The sequence below is a fragment of the Adiantum capillus-veneris genome, chromosome 2 (genome assembly GCF_014529385.1).
Source record: "Adiantum capillus-veneris isolate H3 chromosome 2, ASM1452938v2, whole genome shotgun sequence".
In the NCBI taxonomy this organism is placed as follows: domain Eukaryota; kingdom Viridiplantae; phylum Streptophyta; class Polypodiopsida; order Polypodiales; family Pteridaceae; genus Adiantum; species Adiantum capillus-veneris.
In genome coordinates, this window is record NC_140932.1 from 83,425,855 (window position 1) to 83,434,126 (window position 8,272).

The 8,272-nt window shown below is 44.4% G+C and overlaps 1 pseudogene; it reads right to left on the reverse strand.

Moving 5' to 3' along the window:
- Positions 1-6,027: 6,027 nt before the first annotated feature.
- LOC147463088 (uncharacterized) lies at positions 6,028-6,264 on the reverse strand (annotated as a pseudogene).
- Between the last annotated feature and the right edge of the window lie 2,008 nt (positions 6,265-8,272).

Sequence of the window (8,272 nt, forward strand, 5' to 3'; positions counted from 1 at the left end):
GTCTTCCACAAACACTACATCCCGTGAAACCAGAATATGTTTTGTTTGCGGATGATACAACCTGTAACCTTTGCTTTCAGCACTATAACCAACAAAAATACATTTGGCAGCCTTATCATCCAATTTTCTGCGCTGCACTTGTGGCACCAAAGCATATGCCAAACAGCCAAAAACACGCATGTGCTCAATAGAAGGCTTTCTATCATGCCATGCTTCATATGGAGTAATAGACTGCAAAGCTTTCGTAGGACACTTGTTAAGTACATAAGTGGCACACATGATGGCCTCAAGCCAAAAAGAATGCGGCAAAGCTTGACTTTTGACCATACATCGTGCCATTTCCGTTAGTGACCTGTTTTTCCTCTCAGCAACACCATTTTGCTGAGGTGTATAAGGCACTGTACATTGGTGTTTTATCCCACGACTAGCTGTACATTGGTGTTTTATCCCACGACTAGCCAGAAATGCATTAAATTCATGAGACATATACTCCCCCCCTCGATCGGAACGGAGGGTGCCCATAGTACATTTCGAGACATTTTCAGCCATAGCCAGAAATTTTTTGAAGCACATAAAAACTTCGGACTTCGCTTTAAGCGGCAATACCCATGCATGCCTGGAGTAATCATCAATGAAAGTCACGAAGTACAGGTAATTGCCAAAGGACGGAGTTTGCATGGGCCCACAAACATCACTATGCACAAGCTGCAACCTGCATGTGGCCCTAACTGAACCATCCTTTGGAAACTTAGAACGCTGCATTTTACCCAGAATACAGCCTTCACAAACATGTTTGACAGGTGCTTCAAGAGGCGGCAAAGAAGCAACCATATCAGATTTCTGCAAACGCAGCAAACTGGAAAAATTCAGATGACCAAAACGTGCATGCCAAAGTTTTGCATCTGAAATAGCCCTTGAATCTGCAACAGCATTTGCAAAATTTTGTCCACACTTGTCATACAAAGTGAGCTTATACAGCCCACGGCACAAAAGCCCACATGCAACAATTTCATCACCAAAACTGAGATCATGAACTGTACATCTGTCATCCACAAATTTGACTACAAGTCCAAGTCTAGCAAGTGCGGATACAGACAAGAGATTCTACTTGATCCCAGGTACATAAAGTGCATCAACAAGTGTGAAGGAACTGCCATTAGCAGCAGTGAGCACAATCTTTCCAACTCCCTGAACTGGATAAGAGGCGTTGTTGGCACAAGTGACTGAATTCCCATGAGGGACAGACTCGAGAGAGGTAAACAATTCACGATGTGAGGTAATGTGCTTTGTAGCACCACTGTCGAAATACCACACATGTGAATCTGCAGCAACTGACAAGCATGCATCATGGACAGCAGGATTGTAAGTGCACTCTGCGCTAAAAGCCCATTCTGCATCAACATCAGCATTGCAATCTCCTTTCACAGAAGACTCAACAATGGCTGCATTTGTAGTGGAACCAGCTTTTGCAGTGGAACCACCCTCTTTCTTCTTAGCCTCTTTGGCCTTCAACTTAGGACACGACTTGATCAAGTGATCATTGGCTTTACAATAATGGCAACGCATCTTCTTTTTGCCCTTATCACCAGAATTGCCAGACGAAGTGCTGCCAGGAGAAGCATTAGGAACAGAATTTTTGCCACTCGCAGCAGAACCATAAGAAGTGGCTGCATTATTGTTACCACCCTTTCTTTGAGAAGCAATAAAAGCCTGTTCAACTGCACGCTGCCTAGTCCTGTTTTTTCTAGAAAGTGACTCTTGCAACAGCAATGTGCATAATGCATCAAACTTGACAACTTCAGGATTTCCTTGGGTCATGAGTCTCCAAGTACTAGCAAAAGTCTGGTAGGAATCTGGTAAGGCATCAAGAACAGTCTGCACAAGGGAACTGTCCGAAATGACTTCACCTGCAGAAATGAGTTGCTCATTGATATCCTTGACACTAGCAAGGAAAGTGTCCAGATCATCTTCCTCATGCATAATCTTCGACTCTAGCTCTTTACGCAGCAAAGCAATTTTAGCCTCATTGCGGCTTGCATAAAGACCTGCTAGAATATCCCAAGCCTGTTTTGCAGATTTTGCTGAACGGATGTGAGGAATAATGGTGCGCTTCACACACAACGCAATCAATGCATGAGCCGGCGCATCCTTAACATCCCAACGAGCTTGTTCTGCCATAGGCAAAACAACTCTAACAGTTGAAATCCTTGCAGCAAGACCTGCAACATCCTCAACATCGCCTACATCTTCAGAACCAGGACGTACATCAAGGCCCTGCACAATGTTCCAGACACCTTTTGACACAAGAACATGTTGCATCATATAAGCCCACATAGGGTAGTTGTCCCCATCCAACCTGTCCTCAGCACCAAACATCTTGAACACATCTGTGTTGTTGTTGTCAGCCATGGTAAATGTTGCACCTGATGTGAAAACTGCCCGAAAATAGGAGAAATGGAGCGGGAACAACTTGTGCTATATAGCACAAACCGTAGAAGACTATAAGGCACCTGTTATGCAAAAAACGGCACTGACAGAAAATCTGCACAAAATGACGAAATAGCCTGTGCAGTACTGTCCGTAGTGGAAACGGAGGCCGAAATGAGCCCAAATCAAAATTTTGAGCAGACCAAGCTCTTCGAGTTTTCCCAAAATATTTGTCGACCTGCGAACGCTCGCCAAAGCTCACTGAAATCGAAGAAAGTGAGCAGGCGTGTGCTGGAGAAGCTGGCGACTAAGCGCGGGAGGACGTGACCTGCTCTGATACCAATTGTTGGAATTAGGGTTGCAGAGAAACACACACAGCTTGGAGAAGACGAAGGAAGCTCAAGGCACACAATAGAGAGAGTGTTTCTTAGTGTGCAATGGAAAGATAGATAGCCCTAGAGTGATGGGCGTATATACAATGCACGGGGGAAAAAACCTCCTAAAGAGGGAAAAAATGCCCCGGCGGTCCTAGTGTGTTCACACACATCACTACCACATGTATATGGTAACAAGAGAGAGAGGCAGCGGCGGCGGCGTCTCGAGCCATGCCCTTGGGCCGCTTTGAATACGACTGCTCGAGCCACACCGTAGGGTCGCATTGACTCGCAATAATACAGTAATTGACGCACGTAGAGAGAGAGAGAGAGAGAGAGAGAGAGAGAGAGAGAGAGAGAGAACTAAACTGAGTCCTGATGCTTGACCATGCAGTGGTGTAGGCGACTGCCGACTCTGGACTCCGAAATTCAAAAGGAAGGAGAAGGGGGGAGAGAGAGAGAGAGAGAGAGAGAGAGAGAGAGAGAGAGAGAGAGAGAGAGTTGTCGATAGGGGTAGAGAGAAAGGGATAAATAGAGGGGTAGAGAGAAATAGGGATATGGATGAGAGAGAAATGAAGGGAAGGAGGGATAGATATGGTGGGTGGGTGTGTGTGTGTGTGTGTGTGTGTGTGTGTGTGTGTGTGTGTGTGTGTGTGAGACAGAGAGAGAGCTGTCGGTAGGGGTAGAGAGGAAGGGATAAATAGAGGGGTAGAGAGAAATAGGGATATGGATGAAAAATAAATAAAGGGAAGGAGGGATAGATATGGTGATATATATATATATATATATATATATATATATAGAGAGAGAGAGAGAGAGAGAGAGAGAGAGAGAGAGAGGTAGAAAGGAGAAAAAGAGATATAGAGAGGGGGACTCCTGCCCCCTGACATGTGGCGCTCTTAGGAGCATTTGGTGAGTGGGACAATTTTTAACGACCGCATCGGGTGAGAGAGTAAGAGTCGCAACCGGCAAGTGAGAGAGAGGGAATTTATGGATAGAACTAATGATGGGCGGCATTCAAATTTACTTCGCACGAGTGTTGCAAGTCGTGCCCGCGCGAGAGAGAGAGAGAGAGAGAGAGAGAGAGAGAGAGAGAGAGAGAGAGAGTACTTTTCTTGATCTACAAGGGGTTTGAAGGTAAGATGGGCCATGCCGCCTTCGAAGGCGGCGCTGTTTTACTAGTGTATCTAAAATACTGCGTGCATGTGGTCATATTAGAAAGAAGTTACCATATCACTTTAAACGGGTTGATTGTTGATTATAGAAAAGAATGGCAACAGTTTTATCGCATTTCCACTACTTTTTCAGAAAAAGAAAAACCATACTCCCTATGGAGACCTCACATGATGATTTATGTGAAAAGACTAAAAAGGTCCCTAGCTCTTTGATGTAAATGATGCTTTTGGAGGCAAGGACACTTAGACATTTGTTTGTCCTTCACATTTTCCCACATAAGTTTGAATAGTTGTATGCTCCACTTTTGTCAATGATCCTTTTAGAATTTCAGACCTAAGAACCTAATTTTTTGTACTTCTTGAACCTCTTCTCACTCAATTTATCTGTGTCACTAAATAATAAGCCAAAATTTATCAGTAATAAAAGTCCAAAACAGATTTACTTAAATCGATAAGCAAGAAGAAAATTAGTCTTGCCTTACTTCACTGGGTTGGCATGCTGGACACATGACTCCTTTTGCTCGCCCTGTTCCTTTCCATTCCCTTTTTCACTAGCAAACCTTCCAAAGGATCTTCATTGATTCCCCATAAAACTAATGGTCGAGGATCGTATCTACATACTTATTTTATTGTTCGTTGCAACCTTCACCTAGCACGCTCGGAAGAGTAAAATAAGGATGATGAAATAGAATCTTCCATAGCAAAATTTTGGGAGCAGATGGATGACAAAATTAGTAGCTCTCTATATTTAAAATATTTTTGTTTTTTTTGTGGGGGTGTGTGTGTGTGTGTGTGTGTGAGAGAGAGAGAGAGAGAGAGAGAGAAGCAAAGTCTAATATAGTGTCAACTCCTTTAGATGCTTCAACACCCTCTACACGGTTTCATGTTGGACCCAATTATACGCACTAAGGCCTTGGAGTATTTGCCTAAGGTTCTTAAGACCATACTCATGCTTCAAGACAACCATAATATGTTGTAGCAAACACAGCCTAGAAAAGTATACATTGGCAATGTCAAAGGGCACTAACCTAAATCTTGTTCTCTTTAACCAAACCTTCTTCACTTCAAGGAACAAAGAGAACAATAATGCCACATGTCTATAAAGCACCATATTAGACACGGTAGTTGACATTAGAATGGCTACAAAAACCATGTGGAAGAAATGGGGTAGGGTAAACACCCCATATTAAGGATAGCGAGATTGCACACAGCGGCATGAGAGCTGTGGTCAAAAATTTGAGGCTTGGAGTGGTGTAGAAGATGCGCGCAGGAGTTCTTTACTTAACAAAAAGGGCGTTTTTGGTTTCGACGCAGCAAGCAGATTTTTCATTGCATTTGCGTAAACTTCGAGGCAAAAAAACTTGCTCAAGACATTAAGGACACACATGAGCACAAAATGGGACATTCAAAAACCGGGCTTGAATTCAAAACTCCTCCAATGGAAACACTCCACAACGGACAACATACACCAACTTCCCAAGTCAGTTTGTCCAACTTCTGGGGGAGGGTTTGTTTTACTTGTGGTGACTGTCCCAGTATTGGGGCTTTTAACCTAAGTGAACCCTACGAAAATATGATGGTACTCCAATTGAAGGACGGTCATATTGAAAAGATGTTTGTTTTCTTCTCAAGAATAGCATTGTTATCATATGTGGGGTTGACTACATGCACACCTTTGCCGGTGTGGATTTTGCATGGGATCCAAGCCATAAGGTGATCATGACTAGCTCCGAATGAGAAAAACATTGGTAATTCAAGATGGGGTTCTATTAATACATCCACCTTAGACATGATAGGGTCACACTAGGGTGGTCCTAGGGTCAACCTAATATTAACCCATGACTAGAGAGACGCAACTTGCTAGTGGCAAACTTCGACTCCTATCCCTAGGGACAAGAACAAGAAGGAATATGGAGGTAAACATAACTTTTGGCTCTTTAAAGCTAACAAAATGTAGACAATAGATATATGTGCCAAAAATACTAAAGGATGATTATGCTCTTTAACCTTTCCTTGAAAATGAGAAGATTAGATGGACACCGTGTCTAGAATGGACACTTATCCCAAACCGTCAAGGTCGTGCGGAGGGGGACAGTGCATCTGAGCTGTTCGACTGCTGCATTTTATTTTGCAGAATGTAGCTCTGCAAGAATGCGATGCATGCCACATCAGCTGGCAGAATTTGCGCAGCCTGCAGCCAATGACCAAGCTCTAACTCAGCAGGTGGAATCGCATGCTGTGCTGACACATCAACGACTAGAATCTGAGACTCTCGCCTGGAATCGCATTGTCTGCACTCTCCCAACTACACCCTCATCTGCTCTCAATGCATTGATCAGGCTTCACTGCTTCGTGACTATACCCTCTGCTTCGTGATTGTACCCTCTGCAGGTCAGTGTGTTGGCCCCCTCTCCCACGACAATTGACGGCCGGGAATGGCTCTGCAGTGGCCATTCCTTGAGATAATGGGCGACCCCATGGCGACCGGCGGAGTCGCCATGGGGTCGCCCATTATTTCAAGGAATGGCCACTGCAGGGCCATTCCCTACACCGTCAAAGTCTAGGGGAGGGGGGCAGGTGATCGTGGCCTTCCAACCACTCGACATTACACAGCGTAATCCACGAGAGCAGTCGTCAGATCAGCAGCCGGAATTATCAAGGCACACTCATCGACTGTCAGCGCCTGCACAACAATTACACGCAGCCACGCCAATCGTTTTTGCCTGAGCCGTTGGACAATTTTTTAAAAGCCAATCATTGCCATGCAAATCGGCACACGTAATCTGCAAAGTCGCTTTCACTGCGCATTATCACCCAACGGACGCTTTCAGAGCCTGTAATTTGCTCGCGCGCCTTTGTCTGGCCCCCCTCGCCTTGGACCTGACGGTCGGGAATTGTCCCCTGCTGACAATTCCAGGTTTTCAGGGCTCCCGCCAATGGCTCCCGGCATCCGCCGATCGCCATGCGATCGCCATGAAAACAGGAAATGGTCAGGTGACCGTTCCCTACACCGTCTTTTCACGAAGAGCATTATGATGTCCTGTATTTGTTGAATGGTTTTGATCTTCGACGGTTAGGTTAAAAATTGAAATGGAAAAAAGAGTAAGAGCAAATGGGAAATGCGCTCTAGGATAAGGAGACCACAGAAAACGATTATAGCACTTATTTTACGCTAGGCCCTAGTGACGAAGAGGCAACATATTTAGTGAGGAAGACTGATTGTCCTTGGATTTTAGATTCCTATGTAATGATGATAGGTAAAAACAAGAGCATAAGACATGTAGAAACATGGAATCGCCCCAATCAAAGCATTGAATATTTCTACATAGTACCCCTAAAGGAAGGCGCTAGACTAAGGAACCTGTGTTATTACACCTTAAATGATACCTTTGCTAAGGGTAACAGCAAGGAGAAGATTGACAAATTGCTCAAGGCTAAATGCATATATGAAATAGTGTATACGAAGTGGGTTCCTCCTTTCGGGTACCCAATAAGAATGAGAAACTTGGAGTCATATGAATTCAGCACAAGTCAATGCGGTTACAATCCAAGATAACTACGCTTTGCCTAATAGACCGGAGGCTCGAGACGTGTCGTGCTTCCGAGTAGAATCTACTAAGGAATCATTGACAAAGTCGAAAAGGGTCATAACAAGAATTTCCTCTCTATCTTTATCCTATAACATGTATATAGAATTCGAATTAACCTTAAGAAGTAGGAGGTACCCAATTGTAGAAAATCAAAAAATCGATCATTAGTGGAAAGTGGGAAAATTAAAATATTTGTGAAAGGGTGCTAAGTAGAGTAAGTTTTAGAAATTAATCTGCATAAAATTATCGTGGTAGCGCAGTTCAGGAGTGTCGCTCTATGTGTGCGTGAGATGATGGTCTACAGATGGAAACAGTGTCAATCTTTGTACTGCTTGCATGCAGGGCAAGTGCGCATGAGGGGTGCACTGCAAAGGAGGAAAGAGGGCGACTCAGCTTTGTACAGGGTTGTATGACTACGAAGAGGAGGGTGTGAAGGAGGCAGAAGAGGGCGAGGAGAGCCGGGGAAACCAAGACCATGGTAGGAGGCGGGAGCCATGGAGAAGATTGCCATGGGAAGGGCCGTGGAGATAAGGGCGACAACAAGGCAACTGTAGCCATAGGCGTAGACCTAGCTGGAGCGTAGGTTGTAGAGGGCGAGGGAGCCTGGACAAAAAGGGAGGGGGATCTTTTGAGTATCTCGTATGTTTTATTTGTTAGGAACCAGTAGGACCCAGTAGAGTAATATATATGGAAAACACTTACTCAT